The sequence below is a fragment of the Nicotiana tabacum genome, chromosome 21 (assembly GCF_000715075.1).
Source record: "Nicotiana tabacum cultivar K326 chromosome 21, ASM71507v2, whole genome shotgun sequence".
NCBI lineage: Eukaryota > Viridiplantae > Streptophyta > Magnoliopsida > Solanales > Solanaceae > Nicotiana > Nicotiana tabacum.
In genome coordinates this window covers 74,981,288-75,000,927 of record NC_134100.1, presented here as the reverse complement: position 1 = coordinate 75,000,927, position 19,640 = coordinate 74,981,288, and the positions used below count along the sequence as shown (strand labels likewise).

The 19,640-nt window shown below is 42.8% G+C and overlaps 1 long non-coding RNA gene across 1 annotated transcript; it reads left to right on the top strand.

Moving 5' to 3' along the window:
* Nucleotides 1–17,682: 17,682 nt before the first annotated feature.
* On the top strand, nt 17,683–18,566 carry LOC107810986 (uncharacterized). Its single transcript, XR_001653789.2, has 2 exons — nt 17,683–17,798; nt 18,060–18,566. It is a non-coding gene; the product is annotated as an uncharacterized LOC107810986 (long non-coding RNA).
* The last annotated feature ends 1,074 nt before the right edge of the window (nt 18,567–19,640 follow it).

Genomic DNA, 19,640 nt, shown 5'->3' with positions numbered 1-19,640 from the left:
TTTTTGGGGGAACGAGATTAATGGTGTAACATTTTTGGTGGCACAAAAGATGAAGGTATCAGTAACCCACAGTAAGAGACTCTGGGAAGTCAGTGAGGACGACATTACTTTCACGGAGGAAGACGTAGAAGGACTATTGTTGTCACACAACGATGCCTTAGTAATTTCTTTAAATGTCTTAGATTTTAAAATTAAACGTGTTTCAGTGGACCCAGGAAGTTCGGCCAATATTATCCAGTGGAGAGTGCTGGAGCAAGCTAAGTTGACCGGAAGTATCATTCCGTTCACAAAACTCCTCGCCGGGTTCAACCTCGGGGGAAGCCCTAGCCATAAGAACTGTTCCTCTGACTAGCAATGAAGCAGAGTATGAAGCTTTGATTGTAGGACTCGAGCTGGCCCGGGGACTGGACTCCGAAGTCATAGAAATCAAATGTGACTCCCAATTGGTAGTAGATCAGGTCTACTGGATCTTCTAAGCCAAAGAGAAACGCATGCAACAATACGTTGTGAAAGTCCAGGCTCTGCTCGCATGGTTCAGGGAATGGTCAATTATCCACATCCCGAGAGAAGAAAATGCGGAGGCAGACGCACTAGCCAATCTAGGGTCATCCACGGAAATGAAGGGATCGGACTCCGGTAAGGTCGTGCAGCTTATGCATTCGGTATTGGACGGAGACAGCTATTACGAAGTAAACGCGACTAATTTTGTATGAGACTGGATAAATGAGATCATTGACAATCCTGAGAACAAAAAACTGCCTGAAGATCCCAAGAAATCTCGGGCGCTGCTGTAACAACCCAGCCGGTCGTTTTGAGAGTTAGAGCACCAAACCCCTATTAAATTCTTTCCCCATATCTATTTATGTTATTGTGACCTTCCGGGATGATTGGTTTTGAGTTTCGGAGTGTTTTGGGATACTTAGTCCCTAAATGAGAACTTAAGTCTTAGAATTTGGACCGTAGTCGGAACTGTATGAAGACGGTCCCGAAACAGAATTTTTGTCGGTTCCGTTAGCTCTGTTAGGTGATTTTGGACTTAGGGACATGTCCGGATTGTGTTTTGGAGGTCCGTAGCTTATTTAGGCTTGAATTGGCGAAAGTTGAATTTTTGGAGTTTTGGACCGGTAGTGGAAATTTTGATATCGTGGTCGGAATCCGATTTCGGAAGTTGGAGTAGGTCCATAATGTTCAATATAACTTGTGTGCAAAATATGGGGTCAATCGGACGTGGTTTGGTTGGTTTTGGCATCGGTTGTCGAATTTAGAAGTTTCAAGTTCTTTAAGTTTGAATCGAGGATGAATTGTGATTTTAGCGTTGTTTGATATGGTTTGAGGGCTCGACTAAGTTAGTATGGTGATTTAGGATTGGTTGGTATGCTTGGTTGAGGTCCCGAGGGCCTCGGGTGTGTTTCGAATATCGAACGGGTGAGTTCAGCTGTTAGAAAGATTTGCTGGTGATCAGGTATTGGTCTCTGAAGTTTGGAACACGGACCGCGGCGGAAATTCCGCAGACAGTGGTGGAATTCCGCGGTGGCGGAATTTTTTCGCGGTCAGCGGTGGAATTTCGCGGACCGCGGTGAGGTTCGCGGGGGCGGTGAGAATTTCGCGGTCAGCGAAATTGGAATTCGAGGGTGCACTATAATTACGAGATTTGGGGTTTTATTTTTATATTTTGACCTTGAGAGCTCGGGTTTTGACGATATTTCGAGGGATATTCAAGAAAACCAATGGGGTAAGTGATTCTAATTCAGTTTTGGCTAAAATACATGATTATATCACTAATGTCATCATTTGATTAGTACTTTGGGGTGGAAAATTGGAGAAAATAGTAGAAACTTCATAAAATGCGTATGGTCGGATTTTGAAAATTTTTGGTATGGTTGGAATCGTGAGTGAATGGGTGTTCGTAATTTGTGATTTTTAGCCGATTCCGATACGTGGACTCGGGTCGACTTTTTAGGGCGAATTTCGGAATTTTTGTTAAAATATTGATTTCATTAATTAGATGAGTCTATTATGGCTGTATTTATGATATGTAATTTCTTTTGGCTTGATTTGGGCCATTCGGAGCTGCATATTCATGGGAAAGGTATTGTGACCGATTAATTGAGCTTGACTCGAGGTAAGTGGCTTGATTAAATTTGTGTGGGGAAAATCTCCTTAAGATTTGAAACTATTGTGACATGTGAGTGCCGTGTACGTGCGGTGACGAGTACGTACACGGGCTAATTGTAGTAAAACCCGATTTTCTTACTGAGCAACAACATGTTTTCCTGTTATTTTAAGTTATACCATTTTAATGAGCACAAATCTATTTTTATTCTTAATTAAGTTATTCCAATATGTGTAGCTATCATGTTTAGTCTATTACAACATGTCTTAATTGTTTATGTGAATTCTGTGCAGCATGCTTAGTGAATTTCCTGCTCCTTCCCTGACTGGTACCTAGCCTAAATTGTAAGAATTTCATGATGTAGTTGTATTTCTATCGTTCGCGATGCATATTTACTTTGGGATTACGGAACGGTATTCCGGGAGATCCCCCTATCTTGCTTATTTAAATTGGTACTACAGACGTATTCCGGGAGATTCCCCTATCTTGCATATTTATTTTGGGACTATAGACGTATTCCGGGAGATCCCCCAGCACTGCATATTTACTTTGGGACTACGGACGTATTCCGGGAGATCCCCCTGTACTGCATATTTACTTTGGGACTACAGACGTATTCCGGAAGATCCCCCTGTACTGCATATTCATTCGGGACTACGGGACGATATCCCGGAGATTCCACATTATGTATACCTTGTTCTGAGCCGAGGGTTCCCTTGACTGTTAAATTTCTTTGAAAATTTTCTTTAACTGTTTACCGTAAAACTTACTTATATATTTTTACTGTTTAATTTATTATATTTACTCCTGTAGGGCCTTGACCTGACCTCGTCACTACTCGACCGAGGTTAGGCTTGGCACTTACTAGGTACCATTGTGGTATACTCATGCTACTCTCTGCACATGTTTTTCGTGTGCAGATCTAGGTGCACCTTATCAGCCGCACTATCAGTGAGCTGGAACAGCTTTGGAGATTTCATGGTATATCTGCCGCATCCACAGACCTCGGAGTCCCCTTCTACTCTTTCTCATGTCCATTATTTTCTGTATCTTCCTTGTTAGATTCTGATGTATAGAGACACTAGACTTTTCCTTCTGTAGTTTGTGATTCATTATTTTCTGTATCTTCCTTGTTAGATTCTGATGTATAGAGACACTAGACTTTTCCTTCTGTAGTTTGTGATTCACGATGTTCCGGGTTTTGGGGATTGTTGTGTATTTTTGAATAGTTTATTAAATTTATATTTTTATTTCATTATTCCGCAAAGTGTTAGGCTTACCTAGTTGTAGAGACTAGGTGCCGTCACGACGTCACACAGAGGGGAAATTGGGTCGTGACAAGTTGGTATCAGAGCTCTAGGTTCGTAGGTGTCGTGAGTCAAAAACCGGTTTATTAGAGTCTCGCAGATCGGTACGGAGATGTCTGTACTTATCTTCGGGAGGCTATGGAACTATTAGGAAAATTTCACTACTTTGATTCCTTGTCATGCGAAAATTGTTGACTTCAAAGCTAAACTTCTGTATTCTATTCTCTCACAGATAGTGAGGACACGTACAAGCGGATATGATGAACAGGCACCCGCGCCCCCTGCTAGAGCCGTGAGAGGCCAGGGCCGGGGTAGAGGCCGAGGACGTCCATGTGGTGCAGCCAGAGCACCTGCACGAGCTGCTACAGAAAAGCCCCCAGTAGCTCAAGCTGGAGGGCAGACACCTAAGATACCTGTTGCTGAACCAGCCCTCCAGGAGAGTCGAGCCCAGTTTCTGAGCATGTTCAGCACCTTAGCTCAGGCTAGATTGATTCCACTTGCTCCTGCCACATCTTAGGCCGGGGGAGGAGCACAGACTCCCGTCGCCGGTACTCTAGAACAGTGGGTTCAGGTCGACCAAGTTCCAGAGATTGTACCAATATAGCCGGTAGCTCCAGCTCAGCCCGAGGTTAGGGCAGCAGCTTCTGAGGTGGAGCATCTCAGACTTGAGAGGTACAAGAAGTACCACCCACCTACCTTCAGCGGATTGGCTACAGATGATGCTCAGGATTTTCTGGAGGAGTGTCATCGTATTCTCTGTACTATAGGCATAGCGGAGACGAGCGAGGTTTCTTTAACTACATTCCAGCTTAGAGGAGCAGCCTATCAGTGGTGGTGTGCTTATGAGTTGAGTAGTCCGGCTGAGGCAGCTTTACTTATATGGGCTCAGTTCTCGAATATGTTTTTGAGAGAGTATATCCCTCAGAGCATGGCGCGCGGAGTTTGAGCAGCTACCCCAGGGTGCTATGACTGTGTCAGAGTATGCAGTTTGCTTCAGTGATTTGGCCCGACATGCACCAGCCTTGGTTACCACTGTTTGAGAGAGGGTTAGACGATTTATTGAGGGACTCTACCCCAGTATCAGGATTAGTATGGCCAGGGAGTTGGAGATGGATATTTTTTATCAGCAGGTTGCGTGTATAGCCAGGAGATTGGAGGGCATGCTTGCCCGGAATAGACGGGAGAGTGAGGCCAAGAGGTCTCAAGAGACTGGTTCTTATTCTGGTGCTCGCGTCCCAGCAGCTTGCCATGGTAGGGGTTATGTGAGCCGCCCCGTTCATTCAGCTCTTCGAGCCGTCAGCGGTGTTCCAGCTCCTTCTAGACCCCAGGAGCCTTATTATGCACCGCCAGTATCTAGTGTGCCTCCTGCACGGGTTGTTCCTAGCGGCCAGTCCAGCAGACCTGGCCCTAGCTAGTCATAGCAGCCACGCCCTCCCAAAGCTTGTTTTGAGTGTGGCGACGCTCGCCACTTGGTGAGGGATTGCCCCAAGATTAGGAGGGGTGCACCTCCATAAATGTTTTATCCACAACGTGCTCCACCGGGTCCTTATGCTATGATTACAGCACCAGCTGCCACCCCACCTGCTCAACCAGCTCGAGGTGGAGGTCAGGGAGGTAGAGGTCGCCCTAGAGGGGGAGGCCAAGCCAGATATTATGCACTTCCTACTCATACAGTAGCAGTTGCTTCTGATTATGTCATTATAGGTATTGTTCTGGTCTGTCATAGAGATGCGTTGGTATTATTTGACCCAGCTCTACATATTCTTATGTGTCCTCTTATTTTTCTCCATATTTGGGCGTATCTCGGGATTCTTTAAGTTCCCCTATTTATGTATCCACTCCTGTGGGAGATTCTGTTGTTGTGGGCCGTGTGTATCGGTCGTGTTTGATTGCTCTTTGTGGTTTTGAAACTAGAGCCGATTTATTATTGCTCAGCATGGTGGACTTTGATATTATTTTGGGCATGGACTGGTTGTCGCCCCATTATGCTATTCTTGATATTCACGCTAAAACTGTGACGCTGGCTATTCCAGGTTTACCGCGATTAGAGTGGATAGGTACCTTAGAGTATACTCCCAGCAGGGTTATTTCTTTTCTTAAAGCTCAACGAATGGTTAAGAAGGGGTGTGATGCCTATCTAGCTTATGTGAGAGATATCAGTATTGATACCCCTACAGTTGAGTCAGTTCCAGTAGTGAGAGACTTTCCAGATGTGTTTGATCTTTCGGGCATGCCGCCCGACAGAGATATTGATTTTGACATTGATTTGTTGCCGGGTACTCAGCCCATCTCTATTCCTCCATATCATATGGCTCATCCTGAATTGAAGGAGTTGAAAGAGCAGTTACAAGAATTGCTTGATAAAGGCTTCATTTGGCCTAGTGTGTCACCTTGGGGTGCTCCTATCTTATTTGTGAAGAAGAAGGATGGTTCTATGCGGATGTGTATTGATTACCGCCAGTTGAACAAAGTCACTGTGAAGAACATGTATCCATTGCCTCGTATTGATGACTTATTTGATCAGTTACAGGGTTCCAGAGTATTTTCCAAGATTGACTTACGTTCAGGTTATCATCAGTTGAAGATTCGGGAGCCGGATATCCCGAAGACTGCTTTCAGGACCAGATATGGTCACTATGAGTTTCTTGTTATGTCTTTTGGGCTGACCAATGCCCCCATCAGCTTTTATGCACTTGATGCACAGTCTCTTCCGACCTTATCTTAACTCATTCGTCATTGTGTTTATTGACGACATTCTGGTATACTCCCAGAGTCGGGAGGATCATGAGCATCACCTGAGGACTACACTTCAAACCTTGAGAGAAAAGAAGTTATATGCAAAACTTTCAAAGTGTGAGTTTTGGCTAGGCTCAGTGGCATTCTTGGGTCATATAGTATCGAGTGAGGGAATCCAGGTGGATCCGAAGAAGATTGAAGCAGTGCAGAGTTGGCCCAGGGCATCCTCAGCTACAGAGATCCGGAGTTTTCTTGGTTTGGCGGGGTATTACCGTCGCTTTGTAGAGGGATTCTCATCTATTGCAGCACCTATGACCAGGCTGACCCAGAAGGGTGCTCCGTTCAGGTGGACAGAGGAATGTGAGGAGAGCTTTCAGAAGTTCAAGACAGCTTTGACTACAGCCCCAGTATTGGTATTACCTACAGGTTCGAGGCCTTATACTGTATATTGTGATGCATCGCGGATTGGTCTCGGCGCGGTATTGATGCAGGACGGTAGGGTGATTGCCTACGTATCCAGACAGCTGAAGGTGCACGAAAAGAACTATCCTGTTCATGACCTTGAGTTAGCATCTATTGTTCATGCCTTGAAGATATGGCGGCATTATTTGTACGATTTTCCTTGTGAGATTTACACCGATCATCGGAGTTTGCAGCATCTGTTTAAGAAAAAAGATCTTAACTTATGTCAGCGGAGGTGGTTGGAGCTACTTAAGGATTATGATATCACTATTTTGTACCACCCTAGGAAGGCCAATGTTGTGGCCGATGCTTTGAGTCGCCGGGCAGAGAGTTTGGGGAGTTTAGCATATCTACCAGCAACAGAGAGGCCATTGGTGTTGGATGTTCAGGCCTTAGCCAGCCAGTTTGTGAGATTGGATATTTCTGAGCCGAATCGAGTATTGGCTTGTGTGAACTCTCGGTCTTCTCTTTATGATCGTATCAGGGAGCGTCAGTATGATGACCCCGATCTGCTTGTCCTTAAGGACACGGTCCAGCACGGTGATGCTAAGGAGGTTACTATTAGAGATGATGGTGCATTGAGGATGCAGGGCAGGCTATGTGTTCCCAATGTAGATGGTTTGAGTGAGTTTATTCTTCAGGAGGCTCACAGTTCGCGGTACTCTATTTATCCGGGTGCCGCAAAGATGTATCAGGACTTAAAACATCATTACTGGTGGAGGAGAATGAAGAAGAACATAGTAGAGTATGTGGCTCGATGTCTAAATTTCTAGCAGATAAAATATGAGCATCAGCGACCAGGTGAATTGCTTCAGAAGTTAGAGATTCCGGAGTGAAAATGGGAGCGGATCACTATGGATTTCGTTGTTGGACTCCCACGGACTCAGTGGAGGTTTGATACAGTTTGGGTGATTGTGGATAGGCTGACCAAGTCAGCTCATTTCATTCCTGTGATGACTACCTATTCTTCCGAGCAGCTAGCTCGAATCTACATCCGTGAGATCATCAGGCTTCATGGCGTACCGGTATCTATTATCTCTGACCGGGGTACGCATTTTACATCACGGTTCTGGGGAGATGTACAACATGAGTTGGGTACTAGGGTTGAGTTGAGCACAGCATTTTACCCTCAGACGGACGGACAGTCCGAGCGCACTATTCAGATATTAGAGGATATTCTCCGTGCGTGTGTGATAGATTTTGGGGGTGCTTGGGACCAGTTCTTGCCACTTGCGGAGTTTGCTTACAACAATAGTTATCAGTCCAGCATTCAGATGGCACTGTATGAGGATCTGTACGGTAGGCGGTGTCGGTCCCCAGTGGGTTGGTTCAAACCTGGCGAGGCCAGATTATTGGGTACAGACTTGGTTCAGGATGCCTTGGAAAACGTGAAGGTGATTTAGGATAGACTTCGCACAGCCAAGTCCAGACAGAAGAAATATGCGGACCGGAAGGTTCGCGATGTGGCATTCATGGCTGGAGAGCAAGTCTTGCTCCAGGTTTCGCCTATGAAGGGCGTTACGAGGTTTGGAAAGAAGGGCAAGCTGAGCCCAAGGTTCACTTGTCCATTTGAGGTGTTGCGTCGAGTTGGGTAGGTTGCTTATGAGATTGCCTTACCTCCCAGTCTAGCAGGAGTTCATCCGGTATTCCATGTTTCTATGCTCCGGAAGTATCACGGCGATCTGTCCCATGTGTTGGATTTCATCTCAGTTTAATTGGACAAGGATCTATCCTATATTGAGGAGCCAGTGGCTATTTTAGACAGGCAGGTCAGAAAGCTAAGATCAAAGAACATTGCTTCCGTAAAGGTTCATTAGAGGGGACAGCCGGTCGAGGAGGCGACTTGGGAGATCGAGCAGGATATATGCATCCATTATCCTCATCTTTTCACCACTTCAAGTATGTCTCTATGCTCGTTCGAGGACGAACGATTGTTTTAAGAGGGGGAGAATGTAATGACCCGGCCGGTCGTTTTGAGAGTTAGAGCCTCAAACCCCTATTAACTGCTTTCCCCATATATATTTCTGTTATTGTGACCTGCCGGGATGATTGGTTTTGAGTTTCTGAGTATTTTGGGACACTTAGTTCCTAAATGAGAACTTAAGTATTAGAATTTGGACCGTAGTCGGAACTGTGTTAAGACGGTCCCGAAATGGAATTTTCATCGGTTCCGTTAGCTCTGTCAGGTAATTTTGGACTTAGGGGCGCGTCCGAATTATTTTTTGGAGGTCCATAGCTTATTTAAGCTTGAATTGGCGAAAGTAGAATTTTTGGAGTTTTGGACCGGTAGTGAAAATTTTGATATCGGGGTCGGAATCCGATTCAGGAAGTTGGAGTAGGTCCGTAATGTTTAATATAACTTGTGTACAAAATTTGTGGTCAATCGGACGTGGTTTGGTTGTTTCGGCATCGGTTGTCAAATTTAGAAGTTTCAAGTTCTTTAAGTTTGAATCGAGGATGAATTTTGATTTTAGCATTGTTTCATGTGGTTTGAGGGCTCGACTAAGTTAGTATGGTGTTTTAGGATTGGTTGGTATGCTTGGTTGAGGTCCCGAGGGCCTCGGTTGTGTTTCAAATAGTGAACGGGTGAGTTCAGCGGTTAGAAAGATCTGCTGGTGTTCAGGTATTGGTATCTGAAGTTTGGAACGTGGACCTAGGCAGAAATTCCGAGGACAGCGGTGGAATTCTGCGGGGACGGAAGTTTTCCGCGGTCAGCGAAATGCCCTTCGTGGTCGCGGTGGAAATTTCCGCAGACCGCGGAATGAGGTTCGCGGCCGCGGTGAGGTTCGCGGGGGCAGCGAGAATTTTGCGGTCAGCGAAATTAGAATCCGAGGGTGCACTATAATTACGAGATTTGGGGTTTTATTTTCATATTTTGACCTAGAGAGCTCGGGGTTTGACGATTTTTTGAGGGAATTTCAAGAAAACAAACGGGGTATGTGATTCTAAGTCAGTTTTGGCTAAAATATATGATTATATCACTGATTTCATCATTTGATTAGTACTTTGGGGTGGAAAATTGGAGAAAATAGTAGAAACTTCATTAAATGGATTTTGAGAGTTGAATGTCGATTCGAAGTCGGATTTTGACAATTTTGGTATGGTTGGACTCGTGAGTGAATGGGTGTTCGTAATTTATGATTTTTACTCGATTCCGATACGTGGGCTCGGGTTGATTTTTTAGGGCGAATTTCAGAATTTTTGTTAAAATGTCGATTTCATTAATTAGATGAGTCTATTATGGTTGTATTTATGATATGTAATTGCTTTTGGATAGATTTGGGCTATTCGGAGCAAGATATTCATGGGAAAGGCATTGTGACCGATTAATTGAGCTTGACTCGAGGTAAGTGGCTTGCCTAACTTTATGTGGGGGAAATCCCCTTAAATTTTGAAACTATTGTGATATGTGAGCGCCGTGTACGTGAGGTGACGAGTACGTACACGGGCTAGTTGTGGTAAAACCAGATTTTCTTACTCAGCAGCAACATGTTTTCCTGTTATTTTGAGTTATACCATTTTAATGAGTACAAATCTATTTTTATTCTTAATTAAATTATCCCAATATGTGTAGCTATCATGTTTAGTCTATTACAACATGTCTTAATTGTTTATGTGAATTCTGTGCAGCATGCTTAGTGAATTTCCTGCTCCTTCCTTGACTGGTACCTAGCCTAAATTGTAAGAATTTCGTGATGTAGTTGTATTTCTATCGTTCGCGATGCATATTTACTTTGGGACTATGGAACGATATTTCGGGAGATCCCCCTATCTTGCATATTTAAATTGGGACTGCAGACGTATTCCGGGTGATCCCCCTGTCTTGCATATTTATTTTGGGACTACAGACGTATTTCGGGAGATCCCCCAGCACTACATATTTACTTTAGGACTACGGACGTATTCCGGGAGATCCCCCTGTACTGCATATTTACTTTGGTACTACAGACGCATTCCAGGAGATCTCCCTGTACGGCATATTTATTCGGGACTACGGTACGGTATCCCGGGAGATTCCACATTGTGTATACCTTGTTCTGAGCCGAGGGTTCCCTTGACTGTTAAATTTCTTTGAAAATTTTCTTTAACTGTTTACCGTAAAACATACTTATATCTTTTTACTGTTTAATTTATTATATTTACTCCGGTAGGGCCTTGACCTGACCTTGTCACTACTAGACTGAGGTTAGGCTTGGCACTTACTGGGTACCATTGTGGTGTAATCATGCTACTCTCTACACATATTTTTTGTGTGCAGATCTAGGTGCACCTTATCAGCTGCACTATCAGTGAGCCGGGATAGGTTTGGAGACTTCAAGGTATATCTGCCGCGTCCACAGACCTCGGAGTCCCCTTCTACTCTTTCTCATGTCCATTATTTTCTGTATCTTCCTTGTTAGAGTCTGATGTATAGAGACACTATACTTTTCCTTCTGTAGTTTGTGATTCACGATGTTCTGGGTTTTGGGGATTGTTATGTATTTTTGAATAGTTGGTTAAATTTATATTTTTATTTCATTATTCCGCAAAGTGTTAGGCTTACCTAGTTGTAGAGATTAGGAGAGAAAATTGGGTCGTGATGGCTGCGCACTAAAGCAGCTCGATACTGCTTCAAGGGAGGTCAATTGTATAGAAGATCTTTCCAAGGACCGTTGGCCCGATGTTTGGGAGCTTCAAAAGCTAACTATGTCATGAGAGAAGTCTACGAAGGGATCTGTGGAAATCACTCGGGCGAGGATTCCTTAGTGTTAAAGCTAATTAGAGCAGGATACTACTGGCCCCGGATGGAACAAGACGCCAAGGCTTATGTTAAAAAATGTGATAAATGTCAACACTACGCACTGTTAGTACATCAACTAGCAGAGCCACTGCACTCAGTTTTGTCACCATGGTCGTTCATGGAGTGGGGGATGGATATAATCGGACCGCTGCCACCGGCCCCGGTAAGGTAAGATTTCTTTTGATTTTAACTGACTATTTTTCTAAGTGGGTTGAAGCAGGTCCTTACCAGAAAATCGACGAGCGCGAAGTGGTAGATTTCTTGTGGGAGAATATAATTTGCAGATTTGGGTTACCAAAGGAGATAGCCTGCGACAACGAGCCACAATTTATAGGTGCAAAGGTCACAAAATTCCTTGAAGACTTGAAAATCAAAAGAATCACATCATCACCCTATCACCCGAGCGCAAACAGTCAAGCAGAATCAACAAACAATGTGATTATCCAAAATCTCAAAAAGAGATTGAAAGTAGCCAAAGGCAAATGGCCCGAACAGCTGCCAGGAGTGCTGTGGGCGTATCGAACAACGACCAAATTGAGCACGGGGGAGACTCCTTTCTCTCATGTATACCGAGCAGAAGCCTTGATCCCGGTAGAAGTAGGAGAACCTACCCTCAGATTCTTTTGAGCGGATGAAGAAACAAACAACAAAGCATTATTGGTCAAATTGGAGCTGCTCAACGAATGCAGGGACTTGGCACATGTAGGATGGCAGCCCAAAAACAGAGATTGGAAAGATATTACAATCGAACATCCAACCTATGTTATTACAAAGTAGGATATTTGGTTTTAAGGAAAGTAACTCAGAATACCCGGGAACTCAATGCAGGAAAGCTAAGTCCGACATGGGAAGGCCCCTACCGGGTTTCAGTTGTCACCGGGAAAAGGGTCCTATGAATTGGAAAATCAAGATGGAGTAAAGTTGCCTAGCTACTGGAATGTGGCACACCTCAAAAGATACTATTACTGATGAGCACTGCCTATACTAAAAGTATGTGCTGCACTATTTTTCCCTTCGCCTAGTTTTTGCCCCAATTGGATTTTGCTGGCAAGGTTTTTAACGAGGTAGCAACAGAAAGCATACTACAAAGGAAGCTTCATTAGCAGAAATAATACCTTTAAATGACAAGGCATGCAAGGAACGAGCCACGATGGAGTGGTTAGATAATCTTTTACTCGGTAACAAAGTTCCTACCGGGAAGTAAAGTTTGCTATCGGGCCAAAGGTTACCCGACCATTCATGAGTGCAAGCCACTGAGGGATTGTTAGATAATCTTTGGCTCAATAGCAAAGTACTAAGGGGAAGTGAAGCTTGCTATCGAACTAAAGATTATCCAACCATTCACTAGTGGAATCTTCAAAGGAACAAGACTTCCAGTGTTCAAATTCGCATTCTTCGCATTCGAACACTGGGGGGAATGATATAAGAATATGGCAACAATGACTGCCACATCGACCGGGACTACGAAATTCGGAAAAAAAATTGTATCATCGGGACCAGGGACTGCGCGGCCAACCCCGTAGAAATAAGTTGTACAAGTTAGCCACAAGTAATGGAAATTTCTTTTTAGCACAACGAATGCTTATGTACTTTTGAAAATGGAAGAAATAAAGTAAAGTCCTTTTATTTTTATCTTGTTTCTTGTCCAAACGATGAGTTAATTTTATCATTTAAAAGTTAAACAAGTACTTCAAATGCTAGTACCGAAATGAACATGAGACGTCCTCTTCAAGAGCACCGTAAACATAAGAGGGCCCTTTCTTATGAAACCCTCATGGTAAAAGGTTGATCCCGAAAGAACTTATGCCCAAAATCCAAATTCTATCAGGGAAAAACACACCCGAAGCCTCGCATAACTCGACGCAAAAAGTAAAACTTGCTCAATACTTAAACGAAAAGTACGCAAAGAGAAAACTTGCGTAATACTTAAACAAAAAAATACTTTTACATACAACAAACGTGCCAAGCAGCACGGGAACAAAAGTATGGAAAAGAAAAGAAAAGTGAACAGAAAGAAAAAGTTAAGCTACTGCATCCCCGGAATCCGCAGGAAGAGAAGCGTCTACACCCCCAGGAGAAGAAGGCGTATTCGCTGCCGGCTCAATATCTTGGCCTTCACCATCATCCCCTTAAGGTTCTTCTTCAGTTCCCGAGAACTCGAAACTGGAACTAGAAAAGTCAGTAGCAATAGGTTGGACCGGAAGACCCCTTCGGGCAGTTGACTCCAACTCACAGGCCTTGGCAATTTCGGCATCAAAGTCAATGACGCCCGCTTTGGCCTCTTCCAAGGTTTTTCTCCTCATGTTGTACATAGAATATATTTTTTAAATAATGAGGGAAGTCACTCGGCGCTGAAGTTCTTCTTTAAGATGGTTTCCCTTGGTCGAAAGGTTATCCCGCTCATATCTAGCAGCCTGGAGGCTGACATCGAGGTCACGGACAATGGAGTTAAAAACATTATTTGCTCCATGACTCTCTTATGCCTCTCTTCCAACCAATCATACTTCTCCTCGGCGGAAGCAACTTCTTCAGCTTTGGAGTTCAAGGCTACCTCTAAATTATTCAATCTTTCAGTAGAGACAGCCTCGCGATCGGATGCAGCAAGAACGACATTCTGGACCTCGACCCACTTAGCTTCTTCAAATTGTACCCTTAAAAGGGTGGCCTCTTGGCCAATGGTCACTACCTCTTGCTCACTTTGCTGCAATCGAGCCTCTAACTCAGCGGGCTTAGCAACTTCTGCTTCCAGTACTGGGAGGCGAGCAACAATTTGATCCCGCTCGGCCAACAATTGATCCCGCTAGGAGGTGAGTTTTTACTTATCAAGGATCAACCTCTGAAGGACCTCGGAAGCAAGGAAGTTAGCCTGCAAAACAGAAGTGCAAACTAAAAACCCTGCCATAACAAAGATAGAAGAAACAATAGAGACAAAGATTGTACTGCCATTGCATTTTTCATGGCCTTGTTCAACAAACACTCTGTCGAGAGAGATTGTATTTTATTCCTATCCTTTTTTGAAGCCAGAGGCTTCAGATAATTAGCAAGTTCCACCGGCCGGGACAGTAGGTGGCATCCGATTGAACTGAGAGGGAAACACTCCTCCTCCTATGAGGATCTTCGGAGGGGGTAAAATAATTATGCCCCAAATTCCCATGAAATGGGACTGGGGAAAAGGGACATCCTCCTCTCGAACGACTGCGGCCAGTGGAGATGATGTAGCAGTTGTTGGTGGCGAAGGAAAAGTTGGCAAAAAAGGATATGAAGTTGATAGCGTTGTAGGTTGAGAAGCAACCACGACAAAAGCAGTGCTAGTTATTGGTTGCTCATCAACCGAAGACGGGAGAGACTCGGTACCCAGCCTCACGGTACCGGGAAGAGCTACTGGGACTCGAAAGCAAGAGTTATCTTCTTCCAATACATCATATTCCCCCTAGAGTGCCGGGACGTCGTCCTCGGTTGGCATAACTAGCTCAACAGATTGATCATTCTGTTGAACTGATGAAGGTCGTCATCTTCTATGTAGAGAAGCCCCATCATCACTGGCTCCTCCATCATCATCGATCACCATAGTATCTATGGCTAACTCGGGCGCGACGCTCATCACCACAACGTCCGTAGATGGCTCGGGTGTGGCGCTCTTCGCCTTTTTATTGTTGCCCTCGGCAGTGGAGGAACGTCGCCTTTTTTGTTGCTTGTTCTCTAGCTGGGGACTCCGAGAAGAAGCACCTGCTCCGGAAGCAGGACCGGTGACACCAGTTCGGGTATAAGCCTCCTGCAGTAACCTCGCCGCATCAGCATGATCTGCCAAAACGTCCTCCTAGGAGATGGTAACAGAGCCCTGTGGAAGATCTGAATTCAACAGGAAAGAAAAGTTAACCGGTTTTCCTATACGAAAGGTAAAAACAAGATAAGTTCAACTTACCATGATTTTTGGCCTTCCACCCGTATTTAAGGGCCAGTTCTTTCCACTTGCGGGTCTCGGGCGTAGTGACATCCAACATTTTCTGGACCCACTGGTCCAAACCTTCAATCCTTGGTGGTATCCATCGAGATGCTGAGATAGTGAAAGAAGAAGGATCAATTCTAGCATTGGGAAATCTTTAACTTGAAGAAAGACATACGATGAACTTACGAGTGCGGTTCCATGATTCAGGAACGGATGGAGTCGTGGCCGGGATGATCTCCCTGGTGGCAACTACAATGAATCGCTCCATCCATCCACGGTCGTTGTCATCGTCCATGCTGGTTAGCAAAGCATGGTGACCACGTTTGCTGAAGTTTATCATTCCCCCACGAAAAATCTTGGGGGAATAAAGGTTCATCAGTCGAGCTAGGGATAGCTCTTCTCCCGTCTCCTGGCATAGACGCCAAAGACAAGTAATAGTTCGCCACACAGAAGGGCTCACCTGTGCCAAGAAGACTTGGTAACGGAGGCAAAACTCCAAGATAACGGAGTCAAGCCCCCTACTCAATGAGAACGGGCGCAAAGTGAAGGGGTACGTATAAACATACATAAAACCCTTCTTATAGAAGGTTACCTGTTCCGCCAGCTCAGGAGCGATGATGTTCAAATCTTGACAACCACTGTCTTCCTTCACAACAGGGATGCTAGAAGGACGGATGGAAGAAGGATACACGCCAACAGCCCATGTGCTGGGGTTAGCAGAAGGGTACTTTTCTTCGAAATCCTTAGTTGTAGTAAGATTTCTGGGAATGATGGTGCTCACCGTGGGAGGAGCAGCATCATCGGTACTTTCTTTGTTCTTTGAAGTACTGGAATTTTTCGAAGAGGAGGCCATTGTTATCAGAAGAGAATAAGTGTTTTTTCTCTGAAGAAGAAGATTAGAGGAATGGAAAACAAGTGTGAGTTGAGTAAAGAGAGTTTGGAAAATTTTGAAAGTGTTAAAGGAGAAGGTTGATGCGTATAAGTAAAGGAATAGGCGGCTAAAATCGTGGCCATAATTAGCTCGATAACCGGAAAAAGTGTTGCTGAATCATGGTATGACGCTTGTTCGGGATATTAAATGCGAAGAGACGTGCGTCTAATCAACCGTCAGAAACTTTTCAGAGGGGGTCAGAGAATTTCCCCCAAGAAAGGTATCTTTACCAACTTCCAGGTGACACAAGGATGTGCCACCGGAAAGCAGGGGGACTATATGTATAGGGTTAAATATGTTCATATTAAATACTCGCATAATAAAGCGACACGTGGAGCCGAAAGCAGAAGGCAATCAGGTCCGAAGGCAACAATCTCATTTTTTTCCGAAGGGAATGATATTCATAAAGATGAAATAAATGCTTGTTACCCGGTAGCATTTAATGGAGAATATTTTATAGCATTAAGTACATAATCCGTTACAGAGAATATGACATTCACTGCCTACCATTACACATTCTTCAATGACCCTCATAATTTCCATTTAAGAGGAGCTTGATCCTAGGACTTTGTTCCCTAGGTGCAGCTATAAATAGTGAGCCCGATAACTATTTCTAGAGAGAGAATTTTCTGACAAACTTATGCTATTCACTGTTCAAAGCTCGATAATATTTTATCTTCTTGCTTATTAATATCGCTACTTTTGCCTCCGGTAGCTCTGCTCCCGAAAACAGGATTCCTGCTGTCTTATCTTAATTTCAACGCTAAGTCTTACATTCTTGTTTAATTTATTTGTTATTTTTGGGATCAAATCGATTCACTTGTCTATAAACCACATATAAATTTTACTATACCGTTTTAAAGGTAAACAGTTTTTGTATGCGTATTAATTTTAATGATTTAAATAATTCAACAACATCATCCTTTTTGGTCTTTTATTTTCTTTAATCATCGGATGTCCCCGAAAGGACCTTTTTAATTAAAAAATCGTAATTTTGTGATTATGACGTCCTTTATTTCTTCCTTTTTAAAAGTAATATATTATAAGTTTGTATAATGTAATTTTCGTACTATAATGACGCATGGCATGAAATACGTGAAGAACAAAAGATACCGCATTATTTAGCTTCTAAACGTAATTGTTTATTCAATTATCAAGCCGGCTTCGATTAATTAGTGTGTGTACGTGATAGAATTTGTTTTCTTTACTTTTCTTGGCGGCTATTCTTCCTTTGGATTATATAGACCTCTTTTTTTTTTAAAAAAAATAAATAAATCCAAGAGGGTTCTATACTAATATTGGAGTCGCTAATATTATGTCGGCTGAGGCAGACGAGTCAATCCATAAAACAATAAGACAAAATTATAGTACCGTTATAAAAATGAAATAAAACTCTTTTGTTAACCTGGACTAAACAATTGTCTTGAAAATTATCTATCATATAATACTGTTGTCCACTGCTACACCCTGATATTTTCTACTAAAATGTTGCTGATATGTGTTTGTTTGAGTCGGCGGGAAAGGTCTGCAAAAAGAATTTGAAAACTCAGTTTTTCAGTTTTTTGGAAAAAATATTTGCTTGAGAAGTTTTTGTATAAAAGTAACTTTCTTTTTAAGGATTTCGAAACTTAATTTTTCAAATATTTCAAAACTCTGAATGATATTGATAAAGGTGAAAAATGCATATTTTCGAGTGTACTTTCATCTCATAACATGTGTAGTTGCGGAAGGTTACATGAGTTTTTGTTGTGAATTATGCTCATTACGTGCATTCTTATGTGTAGGAGCGAATTGGAAGAAAGGTGAGCAAAAGAAGTTGATTCGGGACCAAGAGACAAAAGAAGAACTTCGCATATTCACTCTCTTAAGGCAAAAAGGCGAAGAAGTGCACGAGAGAGCTGGAAGGAAAAGAAAAAGAGAAAAACTTCGCCCGTTCATTCTCGCATGCACACAAGTGAATGAACGAGCTAACCTGTAAGGCTGTAACAGCTTGTCCGACTTTGGCTTGGAAAATGGCATCTCATACCAACCCTAAACTATATAAACACCTTCTTAAACAGTTTTTAAAGAGACATTATTTGGGAGGCGAAAGATGGCTGGACCAATTGCAAGTGCCGGATCACACAAGTTCTTCTTCCGTTCTTCCTTAGTTTGTATTAATGCTTTCAATTATTAACATGATTGTTAGCGTGACTATGCGTAGCTAAATTTCTTTCTAGGGTTTTGGTGGAACCTTTTGTAGGATGAATTCTTGATATATTTTGTTATAATTGAGCCTTTAGATTTCTCTATTTGTTCAACTACGCGCTTATTTTAGTTAATAAAAAAGCTCTCAATTAACGGTGCCTATTTATTATGTATTGTTTGGAAAAGAGTACATATTTGGGTGGTTGTTGAATAACATCACTCCTAACGTATGTGAGGAATCAATACGACAAGTTTAAAGGTGGGCTTAGGAATAACAAGGGCTTGACGTGGCCATAGTAAGCGGTAAGATAGTGTCAGCTAGCGTAATTCGGGAGAATATGTCTAGTAAATTATTATAGTTGCTCGGGAGAGAATTACGGCAACTGAAGTGCTCACGATCAGTGGTGAATACTTACGAAAAATTATAAAGACGTAGCGGGAAGAATTTCGACAATTGGAAAAATCATAACTCTAGGCCTTGTTAATCTTGTCTCCGGCCCTTAGCATCTCTAGTTGTTAATTTAATATTTTAGTTTGTTAGTTAATTAGTTAGACATAATAATCTTAATATTTATAACTTAGAAATTGTTCGAACTTGTATTTTTAGTGATAGTGAACAACTGCAGCTAAATCTTAGTTCTCTGTGGGATTCGACTCTGGAGTCTTAGACCGGATTATATTTGCAACGAACGCTTATCCTTTTTAGGACTAGAGTTGGACGTGATCAGATATGAAAAACCGAATTTGGGAATCCTAAAAGAAGTTAGTAATACTCTTTAAAACAAATACTTTTATTTCAAAAAACGCAAAATCTCCAATTGCAGACTAACGCCTTTGAGCTTCTGATTATCTTCCTCAATTGTATAAGTAATTTTTATTACATTATTTATGAAACTGAAAGGGGCAAGACTTTGAGGTACAGAAACAACAGGGAGGTGTCAGGACAAAAATCCAACCGTTATGTTCTTTCCAAAAAGAAAAATAAAGCGTTATGTACCTATCAACATACTATATGCAATGATTAATATGAACTAGTCGACATCTTTTTCATAAGCAAATAAGATCTAAATTTGCAAATCAGGATCCACCAAAAATACGAAATATAAAATATTTTACCAGTATAGAAAAAATTAATTAGTAACTTTTGCATTGTTTTCCTTGAAATGTTAATTAAATGT